Source organism: Mustela putorius, unplaced genomic scaffold (genome assembly GCF_011764305.1).
Source record: "Mustela putorius furo isolate JIRA1106 unplaced genomic scaffold, ASM1176430v1.1 tig00003869_pilon_pilon_pilon, whole genome shotgun sequence".
Taxonomy (NCBI): Eukaryota; Metazoa; Chordata; class Mammalia; order Carnivora; family Mustelidae; genus Mustela; species Mustela putorius.
In genome coordinates this window covers 30788189-30800304 of record NW_025422021.1, presented here as the reverse complement: position 1 = coordinate 30800304, position 12116 = coordinate 30788189, and the positions used below count along the sequence as shown (strand labels likewise).

Sequence of the window (12116 nt, the reverse complement as noted above, 5' to 3'; positions counted from 1 at the left end):
TCCACTACAGGTGGGGGGCTGACTGTGGAGGCAGGACGATGTGTGTGGTAAGAGGAGGGGATTTGGGGACATGAGTGAACTCAGGCTTTGCCAACATGGGGCAGGATTGGTGAGACAGAAGGCAGGGAGCCCCGACCCTGGGACATCCATCAGGAGTCCCCCATGGCAGACATGCAGGTGATAGAGGAAGGAGCTGCAGGGGTGTGTGGGAGTGCTGGCCACCAAAACAGCATCCTGCCCTTGGGGCTTATGGGGAAAGGTCTCAAGTACATAGGAAGTACACAGATGCATGTGTTGGGTGTAACCAGTTACTGGAATGGGAATGTACGTGTAACCCCCCTTCCTGGGCCAGAGTTGGTTATTTATGTTCAGCATCATGTTGACACCTTAGAATAGTTGCAACAGTGTGTGCTGAGTCCACATAGCACCAATGAGGGCACTGTGGTGTGCCAGGGTTTTAAGTTATTTGCCTGTATACCTTTAACCGGCGTGATGTCAGCACCGCCGACCCCATGAGGCTGAGTCTGCTTGAGCAGGTTTGGTGCCTGATGGCGAAAGCCCGGTGAGTTAGAAAGAAATGGGACTTCTGAGCAGTGGGGCTCCTTTGAGGCAGGCGGGGTGTCAGATGTTTGCTCATCTTCTTTGATCTTGCTGCCTCTCTAAATGTTAAAACTATGAAGTTATGAGGAATCAACTTTAGGTTTATACAACTGATTTATATTTTGCACACGCTGTAGTTTGGTGGTGCTCCTGGTTCCCAAGAGATGTTTTGATTTAGTTAACTCTGATCATACCGGTCAACTTCTGCCCAGTTTGTGCCGTTTGTTACACAGAAAATGATGCTGTTAATGGTCATAGCAGTGAGCGTTGCACCACTTGCATTTAAACATGTTGTGTTGTGTTTTTCCAGAAAATGCTTTGCAAGACACAGAAAACATTCCGCATGAATTCTACAGCTGCGTGTTTCCGAGAGATCATTGGAAGGGTGCCCATCCACATTTTACAGTACCTGTGCCTGAGAATTTAATTTTTTTTTAAACTTTTGATGTGTTGTTTTGTATGAAGTGCTTTTAACATTTGTATTTCGTTGGTATGTTATACTTTATATTTTGTGAGGTGAACCTTGCATTTTTCCTATTTCTTCCACCTTGACTAACCACTAATGTTGTAACTGATTTCCAGGATCAGTCATTATATGTAATTAACATTGAATTTCTTTGATTTGGCTGGCCTGACTAGTTGTTGAGGAGCACTCTTGATTTCATTTCTAGAACATCCGGACGTAGCTAGCCTGTGCCTGGGTGCTAGCAATGTGGACCCAGTGATGTGGAAAGATGAGCTGGCATCTGCAGGGCACTCACCTGCCAGGTCACCAGGATGGCGCTTCTCCCTTGCTTCACTTTGCTTCGAGCACAATACCTAAAACCAGTTTTGCTGCTATAATTCAATACTGTTAATTCATCTGTACATTTGCTTTTTTTACCAAGTAAAACAGAGTTATTATCTAATACGGTATGTGTATACTTAAATAGCTCTTTTAAAAACAGGTAATCAGGGGCAAATTTTAAAGTCTTTGGCTTCTGATGCTAGGTCATTTTTTTAAGCTGCTCTGCAGAGAACACCACAAGCCACGTTTTGTAGTGTTCCCCACTGATACTGGTAATACTCTGCTATGTCAGCGAGTGTCCATGAGCTTCAGTTTTCATATTACAGCAACAATTCTTACCCACACAGAGCCAATAAATGATTTTTACTCAACTAACATGAAAAGTAACTTTTTTAAGGAAAATTAATAAATGATATATTTAGAAACCAGCCTTTTTTATATTTTTCTATGGCACTCTCATGTGCTTTCTGTAACTATAGGTTTATAAGATCTGCCTCAGCAGTGAGAATTGGGGTTCTTTGGAGGGTGGCCCTCTGAACCCAGACCTGTCCTGGGCCCTGAGGCTCGTGACCCCATAATGCCTGAATGCCGAGTTGGCTTTCTTTTAACTGGTTCTCTAAAATTTTTAATAGTTTTCTGAAAGGCAGATAGGAGCAATCATTTTTCTGTGTGCAGACTGTTGTACATTTTCAGCTACCATCACATCCTTTGTTGTGTCGGGTGAGACTCAAAGACATTTCAAATCTGTGCCATAGTGTGGGACTTATCAATGCTACCAGTCCAATCGGTTTTCTGTGCTCTGTGGCCTTGGCCGCTCCCTTCCCTCCAGGGGCACTGAGGGGCTCTGGGGCTTGCTTCTTTCAGCATTTCTACTGACACTAGGAAACTGGTCCCCAGAAAGTGACAGGTGAAAGGACACCTGGAGGGAGCAGGTGTTGACTCCGTGTTTTCATTTAGCTCTAACAGGAGGGGCAGAGATGCAGAAAATGCTTCACCTGAAGATGGGAAGAGTTTTTGCTTGGGCCAAAATAAAGTGATGTGGTCCAAAGGGGTTAGTCACAGAGGCGGGCTACAGACAGTAATCGGGTGTTCTCAAGAATTTTGTCTTCTCATTGTTGCATAAAGAGGCCTTAGGTTCAGGTACAGTCATATAAAGATCCATCAAGAGGAAATGTAAAGTGTTTGACTTTAGAGCACCTCCGTGTAAGGCCAGCTATCTGGGTTATGTTGGCATTAAGTACACTAGGAAAAGCCATTTAAAAGGTAGTGCTGGGGGCACAGTTGTGCGTGGTGGCTGCAGCCCCCGCCTGCCAAGTTTGCAAGAACTGCTAGGGCCAGCCGTTAATCACATGATAAGGGCTATTTGGGTGGGCAGACCTATATCCTCTCACGTCTATGGCCCCCTCTGTTTTGTTGCCCAAATCTAAAAACGTACTTTCACTTAGAGATAATTGTTTTACTAAGGGGTAATCTTTACCTATAGAAATGTATTTTGAAAACTTATTTCACACAGCAATTTTGTATCCATTGAAACTAACCTTTTATCAATAAAGCACTATTGTTTGGCTATTAAGTGAGGAGTTATTACTGGTTCTTTATGAAGGTGTGAAGTCTGCTCAGCTTTTCTAGCCTCCTCTTTTAGAAAATGTGATGAGTCCGGCCAAGCCCAGGTGGTGAAACTCCTAAGAGGGGTCCCCTCAAGGATGAGCCCAAGTCAATCCTACATTTATCCCCTCGAGGACAGCACGGGGCAGGACCCGCCCCTGCGGGCCAGTTGGGTAGGATCTTGAAGGATGCATAGGAATTCACTGAACCCTTAGAAGAAGGGGTGTGTGCACCTGGTGGTCGCGGGTATGGGAGCCCCAGGAGTAGTGTCATATTTCCGTTCCCGGGTGGGGGGTCGTGAGGCTAAAAGGACCACAAGGCTGAGAGGACCATAGGCCTTCCCCACGCGGCCAGTCTCCACTGCACCATAGCCTCGCTGGGCCGTCAGTGGCCTTAGGCCACAGTCCAGGAGACCCCAGGAGTGCAATAAGGATCGACTCCGGTGGCTGGCGGGCGGGGGCCGGGAGGAGAGGGGCTGTGCGGAGAGGGGCCGCGCCCAGAACCGCCCCCCGCCCGGCGAGCCAAACCCTGGCCCTCAGGCCGAAACTCCGCCCAAAGCTGAAGCCAACCCCCGGAGCCGAGCACCGCCCCACGAGGCGAGTCTCTGCTGATTGGCATTCGACTCCTCCAGTCCCCTCTCGCCCCGCCTCCTTCCAGTCTATTCACCAATCATAATTCTGTGCTGCGCCGCAGGGCCGCGGGCCGTAGAGGCCCTGCCCCAGAGGCTCGCAGGCCAATCGGCAGCGCGTCCGCGGAGGTGGAGGCGGGCCCAGGCGGGGCACGCGGCGCGGGGCGGGGCTTGCGGCGCGGAGGCGGCCCGCGGGCAGTCGGGCGCGGCGGTAGTGAGCGGGAGGAGCTGGCGCAACCCGAAGGCCGCTGGGGGCGACGGCGCGGGCCGGGTCGGCGGGTGAGGACGCAGGGCTCAGGGAGCCCGCTGGGCCGCGGGTGGGCGGGCGGGAGTGCGGGGGCGGCGGGCGGAGGCCGGACTGGCACTGAGGCCCGCGGTGGCCGGGCGCCTCAGGACAGTGGTCCACCCGCGGAGTCCGCGCCCGGGCTCCGGAGGCCTTCCAGTTGGCTGGCGTGAGTGCGGAGACCGCCGCCGGCGGCAGCGCGGAGGCCCAAGGGCGGGCCGGACAGGGTCTCGCGTGGAGGCCCGGGGAGGGGTCGCGGTGGGGTCGTCCCGCGGGCCTCTCGGGTGGAAGCCGGGGTGGGGGCGGGTATCGACCCGGGGGGCGTCCCGAGTGGAAGTCGGGGGGCGGGGGAGCGGCCCGGGGGGCGTCCTGAGTGGGGGTCCGAGGGGGTGAGGTCTGTCCGGGGGACGTCCTGCGTGGAAGCTGGGTGAGGGGGGTGGAGTCAGGGGTGGGTCTGCGGCGGGGGGAGGGCGCGTCTGCCGTGGAGCCCCGGGGGAGGGTCCGGAAGGGTCCTGCATGGAGGCCCTGGAGTGTCTCCCTGGGGAGCGTCCCGCGTGGAGGCCCACGCAGAGCCACAGGTGGAAGCTCAGACTGGTTGAAACCACACCCTTTTTGGCCTTTACGTCAATTGTATCTTAAAGGTGGGGATAAGGTGTTAATGTTTTTAGTCCACTAAGGTCTAGAAATAATCCTAAGGCATTGGGGAGGCATCCGAAGTTAAATTGGGACCAGAATATGGCCCAGTGCATCCCACAAGCACTTTTTCCATTTATGCTGATGGCCACAGCCTCCAGTGGCCTCTCAGGTGCTAGTCAGTAGTGGCTGGGAAAAACAAATTCAATTTTGTGTGGAGGGAAATAATGTCAGTACATAGTGTAAGGAGACGATGGAAAGATTTAAAACCTAGGGCTAAATCTTTAAAGGGTGGTTTTTCTTTCTCTATCTGTTTTGTTTCCATGAGGTAGTCTTGCCTGGACTGCTGTGGATAGTTTGATAGCTATCAAACTAATCCAACGGAAGGCGTTGGATTAGAATGTTGGTTCCGTGCAGACTGTGTGAGGACAGACAGCACAGATTTTCTCTCTGCCAGAGAGATGGGACAAGACATTTGAGGTAGGAAGGCATGGAGTAACGTTTGCTTGTGGACCAAATATGACTGATTTTGTGCATCCGCTGTTTGTGGGACGTGTGTGAGTCCCTGTACAGCAAAAGGGAGAATTCTGTGTTAGGGGTCTTGAGGAGCTTCATGCTGGTGATTTTATTTGGTTCTCTCCCAGTCTGGGAAGGAGACCTGGCCAGGTCTCACTGCCCTGTGTGAAAGCAGAGGAAGTGGAGGGACCGGTTTGGGGTCACACCCTGGCCGTGCTGCTTCTGTGTCTGCCTTACTGCAGACTCTCACTGCCCCGTTGGCTCTGAGCTGTCCAGACTAGATGCTGACGTGCTGTTTCCCCAACTACCAGTTTACTGGCGCGCTTATATGCGGGGCCTGCCTTTCAGAGTAGACTTCCAGGGTCCTTCTGTACTAATTCATTTCCCAAAAAAGGAAGTGTATGTGATCTAGTCATTTGTCTCTGTTCCATACTGATAAAGTGGGGTTAAAATTTAGCTATCTCATATGGTGGTTATGAGGACTCAGTGTCTATAGATTAGCTGTTTATAGGTGTCTAGCACACAAGTGCTTAATGAACATTAACCACTGCATCGTAAGGTGGAAGAATAACCTGAGCACATCGTTGAGCCAAGTGGGCAGGATTCCCCCACTGCTTTGGGGGAAAGATAGGACCTGATTGGCGTAATGCCTTCTGTCCAGACAGCCTGGCTTCTGGTCACCTCAGTACCTCCTCAGTAGTCAGACAGTAACAGTTCTCTTTCTGCTGCTTTTCAGTTTTGTTCCTATTTTTCCTTTACCCATTTTCTTATCAACTTACCACCTGCCCCTTTCACTCAGTGGTTCGTGAGCATCCTACATGCAGCAGTGGTGGTGAGCATGCACGAAAGCCCACTATAAAGTTGACTGTCCAGGTGAGGTCACTTGGGTCGTGCTCTGAGATCTAAGTGTCCAGGGCATCAGGGGATTGTGGTGTATTTTTCTACTCCAGGTTTTACCTTGGCAACAGGGAGTCAAAAAAGTGGGAGTTACACAAAACTTAATATGATAAAGCCCAGTGTTTGGTGGGTTTCCGCGGATTGTTACACTGGTGGTGATGCTGTAAATTAGTCTGCTCTTTCTGGGGAGCAACTAGGAGTATATGGTAAAGATTTTCATTTTGGAATCCCAGTTTTGAAAACAAACTCTGATACGCAGTTCCTGTCAGTAGAGTCATGATAGAGTACTCCACAACCAGTAAACATGCTCTGGCAATCTTGTTCCTGTCCTTCCCTCTAGACAAAATTTGGAACATTTGGTCTATGGAAATCTGTTCAAAACGTGCCTTAACCAAAAAGGCGAAAGCAGGGTACACAGCGGTTATACTATGGTAAAATCTGTGAAGACGTGGACAAGGATGAGAAGGGATGTTAGTCATATAAGTATTTTTATTTTAGGGTTCCCCCCCACAAACTGGTGTTTTAATTTATAGTCATTTTGAAAAGCAAAAATCAGAAGGTGCTTTAATATAGAATGTGGTGATGACTCTCCCAGCTGCAGGACAGAAGGGAACATCCTATGTTATAGTACCTTTTTATTTTTACTTTTCAGAACGACTATAAATTAAAATACCAGTTTGTGTGTGGTGGGGGGGGTGGGAGGCGGAGCAATCCCATGACGCTAGAATACACCGAGAGGAGATAGCACACTGTGGAGTCAGGGTTAGGTTGAGGCCGCCTGCAGAGCTGAGTACCGTCATTAAGTCACTAACCTTTCTGAGGCAGAGTCCTTCATTTGTGTGATGGGAGTCATGAAGATTATTAAATGAGATGATGTTGGCAAGGATGTGGTGTGGCCTCCTAGCAGTGGTCATCCCTTGGGACTCTGTGGCTCTTGCAGTATGCGCCAGGAGAGTCTTTAGGCCTGACACAGATGCCCTCTTGTGGAGGCCTTCTTCCTCTCTTGCCACCCACCAAATTCCTGTCTGCCAGCCTAGATTTCCTTTCTCAGTGGTGCCCACCACCATTAACACACTTCTTCTGTCTTCTCCCACTGTGATAAGGGGGTATTTTCGCCCATAAACTCCCATGCTTTTACATACTTAGACTTTTTTGGTACTGAGTCGGTCCTCAATAAATGCTTGAATGAATTAATCAAATTTCATTTCGGGCAAGGGCAGATGCCAACTTTTATAGGTCCTGAAGCTTATACAGTTTGGGGGAGGTAGCCTCTTTTAGAAAAAGAATATAATGGAGGCGTCTGGGTAACGCCATCTGTTGGGCATTCAGCTTAGGTTGTGATTTCAGGGTCATGAGCTCAATCCCCTGAGTTGGGCTCTGAGCACGGAGTCTTCTTGGGACTCTGTCCTTCTCCCCCCACCCATTTGCTCTCTCCCGTGAACTTCCTTTCTCAAAAAAATAATTTTTTTCTTTTAAAGAATAAAATGTTATAATAATTAGCTGGAAAGTGAGTATTTATTTAGAATGAGAAAAAGTTCTACATTTGAAAAAGCTAATAATAAGAACAATAAATAGCATAAAAGTAGCCTGTGTCCTTCGAGATCGCCTCTTCACATGACAGAGAATAGGAAGAGTTCAGTGATCCCTCTAGCATAGTTGACCACGAATTTTTGATAGTTAGGATGCATGAAACATGATTACATCTGTAGATAATATGTTTGCTGTTTCTAGTATAGCTACAGGTTTGTGTCTCAGAAAAGCAGGAGTTCTGATAAATTGTTTTGTATAATTCCATTAAAAAAAAGTGAAAGGAAAATGGTGATACATTTATAATTATACTACAACTTTAACAGCTATTTTTATGACAACCCCAGTTTTGTTTATTGGGTACTAATCTCTCTGGTTACAGTTTTAACAGGTCTGATGATTATTTTCCCACATATGAGCATCTGGCTCGCCATATTTCAAACCTTTTTCTTTCCCATAGCCCACACACCTCCACTGTTGGGCACCATTGGATCTGTACAGGCTGCCACAGAACCCAAGCCCTGTACTTTTGTTTCACATGCCTCTGGTGGGCAGGCATAGTGGGTGACATCAGTGTCCCTAGAAGCTCTACCTGCACTGAGATGGGTGGGGATAAGTGTACATAAGAAGTAATTGAAAACATAAGTACATCCCACTAAATCCAAACTAAATGTGTCCCCAACTCATTTTGCCCTTAGCTGCATCCCCAAAATGCCGACAGTCCCTCTGAGCTGCCTGACGTAAAGGGAATGATGTTGTAGTAGAAAAAGGCAGCAACCTTAGTTGATTGCAGTTAGAATGTATTCTGTCAGTCCTACAAAAGGCCACAACCATAGGCACACTTTGCTAAGGCCTTTCCTGGGACTGGGGAAGAAGCCAGTGCATGTGGGGGGCCCAGAAGCTGGAAGCGGAATAGCTTTAGAGTCAAGAGGCTTTTGCAGGGGCAGTTCTGGCCCTTGGCTTGATGCCAGATGATACAGTAGTAGAGGCACGAGACAGGTGAGGGTGCTCAGTGCATCTCCCAGTGCCTAGCAGGAGTGTGTTTGGGAAGAAAGAAGCAACACTATGGAATTTGACAAATTGTTTAAATTTTACTAGGCTTTATTAACTCTTGTCTCCTTCATAATTAAAGTCCCAGGTGTTTTGGTGTAGTAGTTAATAAGGTGAATGTTGGGGGAACAAGTCTCAATACCTAAACAAGAAATTGATTCCAGAGAGTGCTTAAAAATATTTTTATTTTGCTGAACTGTTGTAGAAAGAACAAGCATAACTCCTAGTGGAAAGACAGTAGTTATCGCAGCTTTCTCCTGGAAGGGGAGCAGTGACTACCATAGGTAACCCCAACCAGTTAAGACTTCTGAAGGTAGGTAGTATTACGCGGTAGCCTGCAGAAAAGCCTTCTGATTTCAGAAGTAACATATACTCATCGCTGGAGGCAATGTGAAAAATACAGAACATTGGAAAAAGAAAGAAAATCAAACTTCCCTCTCCCAAAGATAACCACTATAAACATGTTTTAAAATGCATGGGTGTCAAGTTCTGGTTCCTGGAATATGGAATAAACCCACTCCAGGCTGTCTCCCCTGCCCTGACCCTGGCTCTAAAGGCCGGAAAGCTGCATGGAGCCAGTATTTGAAGACTTTGACAGATAAATAGTGACAGAAGGATTGGAAACAGAGGCCACTGCACCAAGCAAGGAGTTTCCTGTTTTTCCTCCAGGATTCCTTAGCCCAGTCTGAGGGTATCTGAAAGCCACAGGTGGGCCCCAGGTGCAAACAGAGAGTGCTATAGGGAAAGCCTTCTACTTTGAGCTGCAGGAGAGAATGGGATAAGGCTGCTGTTTCCCTCCCCTCTCCCCTGTCCTCTGGTCAGGCTGTGACACCTAGAGCCTGCAGATACTTGAACTCTGAGCGAGTTGAGAGGAATCCCCCATTGCTTTTTTTCTGTCGCTCCTCCTCCTGTTTTTTGGTCCCAGGCAAGGGCACAGGCAAAGAAGGTACGCAGCGGAGCAGGTAACTGAAGCCCCAGGTTTCTGGCTGGAGGAATAAGAAGGGAGCACTCCAGGGAGACTGGGATAGGAAAAAGGTCAGCAAAGTGACACCTGAGGTTGCTTTTGAAACTTAGGGCCTCACCACTGAGCCATGCACATGTGGGTCTGACCCTGAACAAGCTAGATTGCCAGGGACTTTGGGAACTCAACTGAGGGGTGGGCCACAGCCTTGGAGCCAAGCTGGCCACTGAGCAATGATGCTCGGGGAGGACTCAGCCTCTGAACATGCTGAGTCCACTGCTGCATCTGGACCCCAGGCAGGCTCATGTCTGCTAAAGCAGAAACACCAGCATTCTCCATGGGGTTTAAACAAGACCCATCAGCTCATAACACAAGTATTAAGATGTCCACGATCCAATCCAGAATTACCCAGCATGCACAGAACCAGGCAGACACCCCCTCAGAAGACAAGATAAGTGAAAACCAAGTGGATACAGGTGTTGCCGTTCCCTGATAGAGACTTGGGGGTAGCAGAATTTTGGCTCCGATGACCTTCACTCCCTGATGGTACTTCTAGGAATATGGGATGTTACAGCAGTAGCTGATGCCAGCAGGGATGGGAGTCTAAAGTCCTCTACCCAGGCAGCTGAATGGGCCCAGAAATGCATTTTCCAGAGCATCCACAGCAGCTGTCTCTTTGTGCAGGCCTTGTGAGACCCTAGGTAGAGTGCTCTGCTGGCTTACACTGACCCAAATTTCTGACCCATGGAGACTGCGATGGTAAGAGGCCTTTATTTAAGCTGCAGTAAAAACTAAAACACACTTTAAACCAGCTGTTATTAAAATGTCCCAAGAAATAAGGGTACTCTTGAAACAAATGGAAAGATAGAAAGTAAGCAAAAAAACCGACATTCTGAAGAAACCAGTGGGAATTTTAGAACAGAAAAATACAGTAACTGACAAAATAGAGGTGACAGAGGGTGGAGTGAACTTTTGATGCAGAGATGTACAATTTTTAAAGTCAAGTTGTTTTTCTTTTTTAATCTTAAAGAATTTGGACACTGGGTGCTAGTCCTTTGTCCATGGGTTGGAACTGTGGCTTTCAGCAAACCGCTCTGTTCTTGGGCTGAGATTTCTCATGGAAAATAAGGGGCTGGGCCAGCATTTCAGTGTACACACACATTCTTCCTCCCACCTGTAGACTATACCGAGGGCTTTGTGGATCCTTAAGTACCCTGAAAATTGTTGCTAGATCTCTTCTTTTTTCTTTTTTCTTTCATTTTTTTTTAAACTCATGGAAAATTCCACACATTCACAAAAGTGCATATATAAGAACCAGCTCCAGTAATCAATATATGGGCAATTGTGGTTTTTTGGGGTGGGAGCTATTATCCCCTTCAGTGATTCCTTCCTCAGTGGATTATTTTAAAGTAAATCTTGGGCATGATTCCACTTTATCCATAAATAGTTTAGTATGTATCTCTAAGAGAGGGACTTTCCCCCTTCATATATATACAATACCATTAAAACATAAAGGAAATAAGCAGTATTTATTAAATCACGTAATATCCAGGAAGTGCTCAGATTTCATTGATTGTTCCACAAATACTTGAATCAGGATTCAAATAAGGTTCACGGGTAGCATTTGGCAGACAACATCTTTTATCAGTTTCTATCCTCTCCCCCATTTTTCTTTTTTTTTTTTTTAAGTGCCATTTATTGAAAAAATTAGATCATTTTTCACGTAGAATTTGCCACAGTGTGGTTTTTACTTGTAGTCTTTTTAATCCTGAGGTTGTATTTCACTAATGATGGGCAGTGAGGTTACTGAATTTGAAAGTCACTTGGATTAATTCCTGTTGTAGTTTAGCTACTGTCTTAATGTACAGTGAGGGTCATTTGTTTCATTTGGATTGAGTTTTGGGGCTTGCTGTTCTAAGACACTGATTTCATGCTGCTTTCTAATCATGTAAAACGTCCCATGAGGTTCCCAGGTCAACCCAAGGAAACCCTGCACACTGGAAGAAAGGTTTCCAGGGCTGAATTCCCAGTGCCTTCCGGCCCACGACAGCCGCTGTCTGGTTTGGTTTATCCTCCATTGTTGTTTGAAGATAGGCAAAAACATGTTTCTACAGTTCTTTCATTCACTTCACACTGAAGAAGCATAGAGAGAGGAGCATCTGGGGGGCTCAGTCAGTCAAGCGTCTGCCTTCAGCTCAGGTCAGGAATCCTAGGGTTCTGGGATCAAGTCCCATGTCAGGCTCCCTGCTCAGTGGAGAATCTGGTTTCCCTCAGCCCCTCCCTGCAGCTTGTGTGTGCACTCTCTCTCCCTCCCTTCCTCTCTCTCTCTCAAATAAATAAATAAAATCTTTTTTAAGAAAAGAAGAAGAAGTATAGAGATCCTGCTTTTTGTTTATGACGACTTTGGTGTTCAGTTGGGCAGCTTTACACCAAAGAAAAAAGTGTTGAGAATCAGTCAGTTATCCAGATTGTTTCAGCTCTTAAAACTTTATTTTTCAGGGGGGGGGGGCCTGAGTGGCTCAGTGGGTTAAGCCTCTGCTTTCAGCTCAGGTCATGGTCTCAGGGTCCTGAGATCGAGCCCCACATCGGGCTCTCTGCTCAGCAAGGAGCCTGCTTCCTCCTCTTTCTC

At 47.5% G+C, this 12116-nt stretch overlaps 2 protein-coding genes across 12 annotated transcripts in view; both read left to right on the top strand.

Moving 5' to 3' along the window:
- The window catches only part of SEPTIN2 (septin 2), a 33903-nt gene extending 30943 nt beyond the window's left edge, over positions 1–2960 (top strand). For all 4 annotated transcript variants that reach the window (XM_013051891.2, XM_004743782.3, XM_013051889.2 and 1 more), the window contains one exon: positions 911–2960. The gene's annotated coding sequence lies outside the window, so the exon portion shown is untranslated. The remainder of the gene's footprint in view (positions 1–910) is intronic.
- Positions 2961–3792: 832 nt separating this feature from the next.
- FARP2 (FERM, ARH/RhoGEF and pleckstrin domain protein 2) overlaps positions 3793–12116 on the top strand; it is a 112038-nt gene continuing 103714 nt past the window's right edge. For all 8 annotated transcript variants that reach the window (XR_006602532.1, XM_045066860.1, XM_045066865.1 and 5 more), the window contains exon 1: positions 3793–3899. The gene's annotated coding sequence lies outside the window, so the exon portion shown is untranslated. The remainder of the gene's footprint in view (positions 3900–12116) is intronic.